The following is a 9698-nucleotide window of genomic DNA, read 5'->3' as shown; positions in this document are numbered from 1 at the left end:
ACGTCATAATTAAAGCTACGTCATGCCCAAAGGTTTGTTTTTTCGCTACGTGTGGTTGCGTCTTTATCCAACAATACCAGTAAAATCAGTGGGAAAATACTACTTAGCACTAAAGTATTGCTCTCTCTCCATCCATGATTCGATTTTAGGAATAAATGTATTGTTATAATATAACCATACTCTTCAGCATATCTTTTCCTATATCACCATCACCTTTCAGTGCCCTGTAATCTAACCCCCTGCCTCTAGAAACCATTGCATTTTCTTGGCAGAGTTCCCCCTTTCATAAGCATTTTCCTGCCCACTACAGCCATCGGCATTCCTCTCGCAACTCCGTCTGCCTCTTTGTTTCCTGTCGCCACTTAAGCGAGTCCTTTGGCTTTCCACTTAGGACTCCATGAGACCGAGCCTGTTTTCCAGTCTAACGAGTTCGTCTTATTTTAACAAAAGAATCACACAGATCTACAGTCATGCTTTCCTCAGTCAGCAAGTTCTGCAAGCAGCGTCTCTCTTTTCAGAGAATTCCTTTCTTCTTCTTCTTTGGACTGGATTTCGCTGGAAATGCTTGTTGCATTCTCGAGATAAGAGGTGTTGGTGGCAGTGAAGAAAATGGCAGAAGTCTGGCTCTTCCAGGATTTTGTTATACACGTTACGACTCTATTTTTTTTTTTTTTTTTTTTTTTTAATGATTCTTTCTATATATATCTCTTCTTTCTGCCGTAATGAGGATAGACAGTATGAAAGATTATATATATATATATATAGAGATATATATATATATATATATATATATATATATATATATATATATATATATACAGAGAGAGAGAGAGAGAGAGAGAGAGAGAGAGAGAGAGAGAGAGAGAAAGAGAGAAAGAGAGAAAGAGAAAAAGAGAGAGAGATAGAGAATAAGGAAATTAATATCGCTGTTTGATCCCGTTGAGCATTTGACTCGCGAACATGACTGAAATGGAAAGCATGTTGGTGTGTGGTGAGCCAGTTTGTCATTGGTGAGGTAAGAAGGGCGGAGTCAGTTAAGCGCTCCGGCCGAATGTTTGATATGCATGATATTTCTCCTGGGAGCGCCCGTTCGACAAGCCATTGATTTTATTGATTGCTAGATGAGGAATGAGTCTCTCAGTGATGCTTAATATAAGCTTACTACAATGCAACGAGAGGACGATAACGTCTCGTTTGCGCAATTAACTTTGTGTACTTTCCTTTAAAAAATTACATAATGCCACACGCCTCCAGAAGGATGGTAACGTCTCGTCAGCAGTACTTTTGAATATAGTAAAAAAAAAAAAAAAAAAAAATACTCGGCTCCTTCACTCTGATGGATTGTAACTATTTTTTTAAATAACATATAATAAAAGACTATAATAAGTAATCTAAGAAATTTGCAATAAGCCAGATAAACAAGCCAGTGCTTCCAAATTACCCAAATTCCAATAGTTCACGCAAAGCCACCCAAGATTTAAACCGTTGGTAAACAGTAACGTCATGTTTCCCAGACCGATATGAGAGGGAGAAGCTTGTGTGCTTACATATGTACATGACTGCATGTTCATGTGTGCCGCATGGATCATCTGCCGATAGACAACCCGACATGGATGAAGTAACCCCCTCCACAAAAAAGAAAGAAAAAAAAAACTTAAATAACGTCGTAGATGTTTTTTATGACTACATTGCTTATCACCGTATTTTTATCATCAAATACATCATTAACCCATGTCTACATGGCGTAAACTGTAGAAAAATTCTTTATCTTTTGACAATATTGCAAAGTTTAACTCAAAACTATGAGGTAATACCATATCTACTTCTGCCAAGGACTTATGGCTTCATGTTGCAAAAGCGATTAATATATGAGGCAGTAAAAACGTTGAGGTCCCTTGTAGTTTATGAAATACACGCAGTCTTTTCTGAAAAAAGAAATAAGGAAGCATGAAAAATATCCCAAAGTTATACGTAGCTAACTGCCAGAAGGAGCATTTGCATCGACTATATTTTCCTCATTATCTTGCCTTGAACTTCCGTTAAGATCCCTTCTGGGGGAAAGAGAGAGAATGAGAGAGACAGAGAAAGAAAGAAAGAAAAAGGGAAAGACTGAGAGGATGAATATTATGTAAATGTGTGCGTTTGTGTAAATGTGCACACACACACACACACATATGTATATATATATGTATATATATATATATATTATATTTATATATATATATATATATACATATAATATATATATATATATATATATATATATATATATATATATATACATATAATATATATATACATATAATATATATATACATATAATATATATACATATAATATATATTATGTATATATATATATATATATATATATATATATATATATATATATATATATATGCTTGTGTTTATGTAAGGAGGGGACTGGAAGTATATTTCAATCTGGAGTTTTAGGAGACAAAACAATGGGTTAAGATACCAAGGAAATCCTTTTTCGCATGTTTTCATGCACTCCAGAGCTATCCAGAACTTTAATGACACTTTGATAATGAAGAATAATCGACCAATTTAAAGGTTCCGCTAAGTCTTCATTCCCCGAAACCAATTTGGACGTCGTGTCATCAGTAATTTTCTATATAAAAATTTTTAGGGACTAAATATCATTTAGCATGAGCTCTCATTCATAATTTTTTTCCTCATATAATTATCAATCGGATATTTTTTCATTATCATGTGGTTGACAGCATAGTTGCCGTTATGATGGCGGTTTTCTTTTCATTCCTCTTTTTCGTTCTCCGCTTCTTATTACGATGATTTATTCACTTTTTTTCCCTTATTGTTATCTAATTTGATTTCCATATTACCGTTATTTCATTTCACAAAAGTAGCTATTAATACGAATTCTTCAACCGAAATATATTCTAAGTAGCACTTAATATTCCTCATGCCGTATGAAACACACTATCACTTTCTTCTTTCTCTTCATAAGATAAACTGCGCATTGATGACTTCCTGACACCTCGGCTTGGTCTGGCTGGTCTATAGGACGCCCTCCGTACAGTCTATACTCTTCCATGATTAAAGGTTTCTTTATTTTAGAAATATATTTCACGGCAAAATTTGAAATTAATATTCTTATAATGTAAGAAATTCATTTCAGATCACAATGTTAGCTGGCTACTATTTCATAGAATTTCTCGAAATTTTGTTTTGAAAACAGATACATGAAATCAAAAGTGCTTGTTGTGTTTGCTTAATTCATCGCACATTTCTGATAACACGTTCGGTCGTAATTCATCTGCCAAAAGAACGAGCACTTTTATTCTGTAAAAATGACACGTGACAGAATTGATCCCACAATAGATTTGGCAAAACGTGGAATGCGAAGCAAAACGTTTTTCTCGAAGCCGCTTAACAGAAGGGATGTGATCACCGCCCAGCCGAGGCGAAGGTTGACAGCGTGTGCAGTGTTAGGATAATGACACTGAAGTTCCGTCTCATGACACAAGGGAAGAGTCTTGCCTTCTTCTTGAGATATCTCTCTATTCATTTTAAGTTGCAGGTCTAAGAAGGGGTGAATGTGGAAAACGGCGAGAAGTGGCAGTCCTCGTTCTCCGGTGCTTTTGCTTTCCTGTGACGCTTCTCTCGACGCCTGGCCCGAGGGAGAGAGAGAGAGAGAGAGAGAGAGAGAGAGAGAGAGAGAGAGAGAGAGAGAGAGAGAGAGAGAGAGAGAGAGAGAGAGAGAGAGAGAGAGAGAGAGAGAGAGAGAGAGAGAGAGAGAGAGAGAGAGAGAGAGAGAGAGAGAGAGAGAGGAGAGAGAGAGAGGAGAGAGAGAGAGAGAGAGAGAGAGAGAGAGAGAGAGAGAGAGAGAGAGAGAGAGAGAGAGAGAGAGGAGAGAGAGAGAGGAGAGAGAGAGAGAGAGAGAGAGAGAGAGAGAGAGAGAGAGAGAGAGAGAGAGAGAGGGAGAGAGAGAGAGAGAGAGAAGGAGAAAGAGAAAGAGAGAGAGAGGGGGGGAGGGGGGGTAGGGGATGTGTGTGTGTGGAGGGGGAGAAATGGATTATACAACCAGCTTTCAACTTGAATTATGTCAAGCTAATATTACAAAGACGAAGTTTTCCTTCAATAGAACAGAAATTCACTGTCTCCCATTTCCCAGTTACTAGTTACTTTTACTAATTAGCGTGCATATTATGTCTGAGAGATACTGAAATAGATAAAGAAATTAAAGTTATGAAATGAATGAATTAAACAAGAATGAGAATGTGAACAGCATGCTTTGGCAATATCCTTAGGGCAGTGGGCTAAGTAAACCCTTCTTATGCTGTCGTCCTGTCAAAGCGCTGGAAACAATGGTGGCGTTTGGATGGTGTCAGTAATCACCACGTTTCATAGCGTTAGCTTTCACCTATGGCAGTGTTTTTCTTTTGTTTTTTTCAGCCCCGATACACCCAAGTTCAACTCCTAGTTAACCCTGAGAATTTTGTTTGTTGGTAATGGGTTAAATAGTTTCTGTTTTAGGATTCTGATGAACTTGCGGAGTAATTGAACTCTGTTTTGTTTTTCCTAATCATTCTAAGGTTTAGTGGCACAATTACATGTTCTCTGAATATGATTAGGATTACTTCATTTGATTGATGGCTTTGGTCTTTTGATTGATTGTCATCGCTATTTTCTTTGTTTGTTTTGACGGTTATGATTATTATCCCTATTACAGTTTTTTTCTTCTTCTTATCTATTGCTGCTTTTGTTTATTCTTATTGTGATTTTCATATCATCTTTTGGTTATCATCTTTCTTATCGTTTTATTCATCAAAACACAACATTAAGTAAATGAAATATGGAATGGAAACGATGAAGAAATAATTGTATATTTTGCGAGATTTTGCTCTTCGGTTTTATTTTAATCATTTGGTAATTATTTATATGAGTATATGTTAATTGAAAAAAAATATATATTTATTACACAAATATAGGCATGAAGGACTAGTAAAAAAATTAAATATATTCAAAAGTACTGCTGACGAGCCGTTACTCTCTTTCTGGAGGTGTGAGGTATTATGTAATTTTTTAAAGGAAAGTACACAAAGTTAATTGCGCACTCGAGACGTTATCGTCCTTTCGTTCAATTGTAGTAAGCTTATATTAAGCATCACTGCGAGACTCATTCCTCGTCGAGCAATCAATTCAATCAATGGCTTGTCGAGCAGGCGCTCCCAGGAAAAATATCATGCATTTGGCCGGAGCGCTTACCTGATTCCGCCCTTCTTACCTCACCAATGACAAACTGGCTCGCCACACACCAACATGCTTTCCATTTCAGTAATGTCCGCGAGTCAACTGCTCAACGGAATAAAACATCGAATGTAGAATGTAGAAACTAATCGTTATGACTTGCACACTAAAATAGTGAAAGCCACCTTGCCATCTAGTGGTTATCATGTAGTGCTTGATTTCTGTGCTAATTTCAACATGCATCCACTATCTGAGAAGACATATTTTGAAATTGCGAAGGAGGCAGAGGAGAAGAAAGCAGCCGGAGATGAAACATACGGGCCCGGGATTGCGGCGGTGGACCCGTAGAACACCTGTTTGGTGAGCATTGCCAATGAGGAGAGGAAAGGCGCTCATTGCTGGAAAAACAAAAGCCCCTCCAAGGATTTGGTAAAGGGAAGACACCCCAGCAGTGAGGCATTTCGCCCGTAAAAGCGCAAAAACGATGCTGAACAAGGCACTTCTGGACACGACACCATGGTGGGTCAGTGGTGTTTTTTATGCTCTATATATTAGAATTAAAAGTTGATTCGTTGTGTAAACTATCAATATGAGCCAGAGAGCTTTGTGTGTGAAAGCAATGCCAATCATGAAATAAATAGCTACGTTACATTGTACTGAAATCTTTAAACGCCTGTATCTCAAAACTAAAAAAATTGACATTCAAAAAATTCTCAAACATTTAAAAATAATCAAAACTTATTGTAAACGTTCATGCTGTTACATATTGGTTGTCCCTTCATCGTGTAATTTCGTTTTTTCGATAAAGTGAAAAACTTGAGTGTTAGGAAATTTTATTGAAGAAATAACAGCGATCGGCGCGACGTCGCGCAAATATGCTTCTTATGGCCTCGATAACTCATTACCAATTGCGAATTAAAAAAAAAAAAAAAACTAAATTACACGCTCTTCATATCGTTTTTGAGCATTTTCATGTAGAAGCAGGTGTCTCTACGACAAAAAATATCACCACAGGAAGCTGTGACGTAACGAAAAACGTTATGACGTCTTAACGTAGGCCGGAATGACATACCACATTTTCTTGCTAACCTAAAGTCGACATTCATAATTTGGCTCTACCCTGAAAGTTTCAAGTTCAAAGACCTTATACTTTATTATTATTATTTTTTTTGTGTGTGTGTCAGAGGGTGAGCTGCCCCTTAATTGGCAAATTTATTATGTTTTTATGTATGGAGGGAGATTTCTTTAATCCATGTTGAGTTGTCTATCTGCATGTTATACATGCACGCACATATAAGGATGCGGACATATCTGCATTGTAAGCACACAAGCTCTCTCTCTCACCTCTCGTCACCGTCTACCAACGTCACAAATCTTGGGTGGCTTTCCGTAAACCAGACGAATTTCGGTAGTTTGGCAGTACTAGCTTGTTTATATGGCTTGGTTCAACTTTCTTACGTCTTTTAGTAATTGTTACTTTAAAAAATAAAGACAGCACATAAAGAGTGATATGTTTTCGCAAAAACCGTTTGTTATCTAAAATTACTGCTGACAAGCCGTTGGACTTGCTTTCAGAGGTGGGTGGCATTATGTGTGTGTGTGCGCGTGTGTGTTCATGTTCACCATAATGGAACAGTTCATTGCGCTCTATTATATCCATCAACATAAGGTGCAAACTGAATGAACGTGCCAAACTTGATAGAAATTTTCATAAAACAAAATAATATCCATCGAGCACATAGGCCTTTACATAACAAGCGACCGGTGGAATGTATAGCGATCCCTTAATCTACACTGTTTATGAAGCTGTTTGGAATATTCGAATGCTAATATATGTTTAATTCGATGCGGTGGATTTGTTAAATCCATATTTATTTCTACAACTATTTAGGTAAATCCTTATGACTGTACCTTTCCATTTGACTAATGGTTTTAATATATGGTGTTAGGCTTCCCGTATTCAGCTTCATGTCAGTGGTATTTCAAGAGCAATGCATTCATTGAATAGGAGAATGGAGCGATTTGATTGCTTCGTTATAAATGTAGTTTCTTTGTTGCTGTTTTACAATACTGCTTTTCATTTTGCCTGAAACTACTGCGGAAAAAGGAAACAGGACATAGCGTGCGCAAAGACATTGATTTCCAGGATACGAACTATATATCTCAAACCCGCGCACACTTTTCTAATTCAGCGAGAACTCTTGCATGGTCGCTGTGCTTGCACCCTTGATCAGCTGACTGCAACAGCTCTTGCTCATTGCCTGATTGACGTCCTTGGCGACTGCGGACCTGCAACGCCCTGGCACCGACTGTAATTTGTGTTCTCTTCTCACCCCTCTCTTCATCTCTCGACCTTTCTTTTTTCCTTTACTCTCTGTTTATACATTTACTCTATCTCATTCAATCCAAGCAACAGAGATTCTCCCATTATTTCCAAGAAACCGAGGGAGGGAATGAGTGAGTGAATGAGAATGGAAGAGTGGGAGAGAGAGAAAGAGAGAGAGAGAGTGTGTGTGTGGCAGGCAAATTTGTGACGCTTATGTAGCAATATAAAGTGGAACATGCAATCACACGCTTCCTGGAAACATTCTTTTGAAATGTTGATTATTGTAACCGACTGGGATGAAATAAGACCTTAAATAAGACGGGTCAGAAAGCTCTCTCTCTCTCTCTCTCTCTCTCTCTCTCTCTCTCTCTCTCTCTCTCTCTCTCTCTCTCTCTCTCTCTCTCTCTCTCTCTCTCTCTCTCTCTCTCTCTCTCTTCTATCTTTTCCAGCAATTTCTCTTCCTCTCTCAGTCCCATGAAAAGACACTTCATTTCAATCCACTTGACACTTCTACTTGCACTTCTTCTCCTACATATTATTCCTTTCGTGTTCTTTCCTCTGTTTATGTGAATTGCTGTGAAAAAGAATGGGTCTCTTCACTGCAAGGTTGCATTTGATTTCCTCGATTGATTATTATCATAATTCTACCGACAACTCATCTAGAGCAAAGGAGAGAGAGACGATCAACTGCTTTATACTCCCACCAACAAACGCATGCACAGGGAATTTACTTTCGGGATTTCCCCTAAATAACAGAACATAATACCTTCGACCTTTGGAACCAAAGGCACGACTAGTCATCAGTAAATGTTTTTATATAATATGATTAGAACTAATACTTTTATTTGCCTAAACAGAAACAAACATTCCATGACCCAAATACACCATGAGTCTACTTGCACTGCATTGAGAAGATCGACCTGAAATTGTGTGCTTTTTCATTACCAAAAATACCTTTAAAACTCCTTACCCAATTTTGATTCTTCATAGCGGTTCATTAAAATTAAGGAGAGAAACCAAAGGAGAAAGAAGATTTGTGTATGCAAATCGGGGGGGGGGGGGGGGAACTTGTATGTGATTTTTTTTTTTCTTTCTTTTTTCTTCTTGTTCGTGTTGGCCGGGATGTGGCACCGGGTTGTCTCTTTATCTCCATGACGGGGACAAAGTCCTCCTTCAACATAACAGAATTTCACGGCCACGCATTTCCCCGTCGTAGGCCTACCCACGGTGACGCATGAGACCAATTCGTCTTCTCAAGTTTACATTGAACAAGACGCAGTGTGTTGTGGAAGAGACCGTTGTATTATGTCGTGGATAATCTCAATCTCTAATAAAATTCGTTGTAAATCACCTGAGCTCATGTAGATGTCGTTGTGTTGAGAAAAAAACGCATTACTTATGCTCTGGACCAGAATTCCTGGTCCATTTTTTCTTCCTTTTCTCTGTGTGTATTTCTCGCGGCCGAAGCGGGCGGGGTCGGGTTTCAGTGTGTGTTGTTCTGGTTCTTTTCGCATTTCCCTAATAGGAAATAAGATTAACATGGAAAATTATGAAAAAGAAATGTTTTAACCAAAGGGAACCTTATTATTAGACATTATAGAGAACTACAAAGAGTAACTATATAATTTTCCTGTCCCTCAGTCCGTGTCTCTCTCTTCTCTTTCTTCCTCTCTCTCTCTATCCGTTCGTTTCTCTCTCTCCTCTCTTCTCCTTTTTCCTCTCTTTCTGTCCTCCAATATTCGTTCCCAACATTCAAACAGCTGTGTTGAAGCAAAAAGGAAATTGGATTAAATTGATACTTCACAATGGCGCCAAAAGCGCTCGTGATAACACTATAATCTGCAGGTGACTAATTCTAATTTATCTAAGGGCAATAATCCTCACTTCACGCCGGAAATCCTGTTTCCTATATCTTGCTTTCTGCAATGGCAGCCATTAGTGACCGCAGTTCTTGCGTGGGCCGTCGGAGGGCGTCGGGACAGAGTGCGTTCAATTATGCAGCTGTGAAGACTTATGTTCTGTTCATTTACGAAAATTCAGTTGAAGGATTAGAATGTATTGATATGTACTTCTTATATTTTGTGAGGGATATATTCATTTCTGTTGTACATACTTACGTGAGGATATATTAACTTTTGGTA

Source organism: Penaeus japonicus, unplaced genomic scaffold, assembly GCF_977035675.1.
Source record: "Penaeus japonicus unplaced genomic scaffold, GWHDUDI00000001_assembly GWHDUDI00000007, whole genome shotgun sequence".
Taxonomy (NCBI): domain Eukaryota; kingdom Metazoa; phylum Arthropoda; class Malacostraca; order Decapoda; family Penaeidae; genus Penaeus; species Penaeus japonicus.
Note: the sequence above shows the minus strand (reverse complement) of the source record.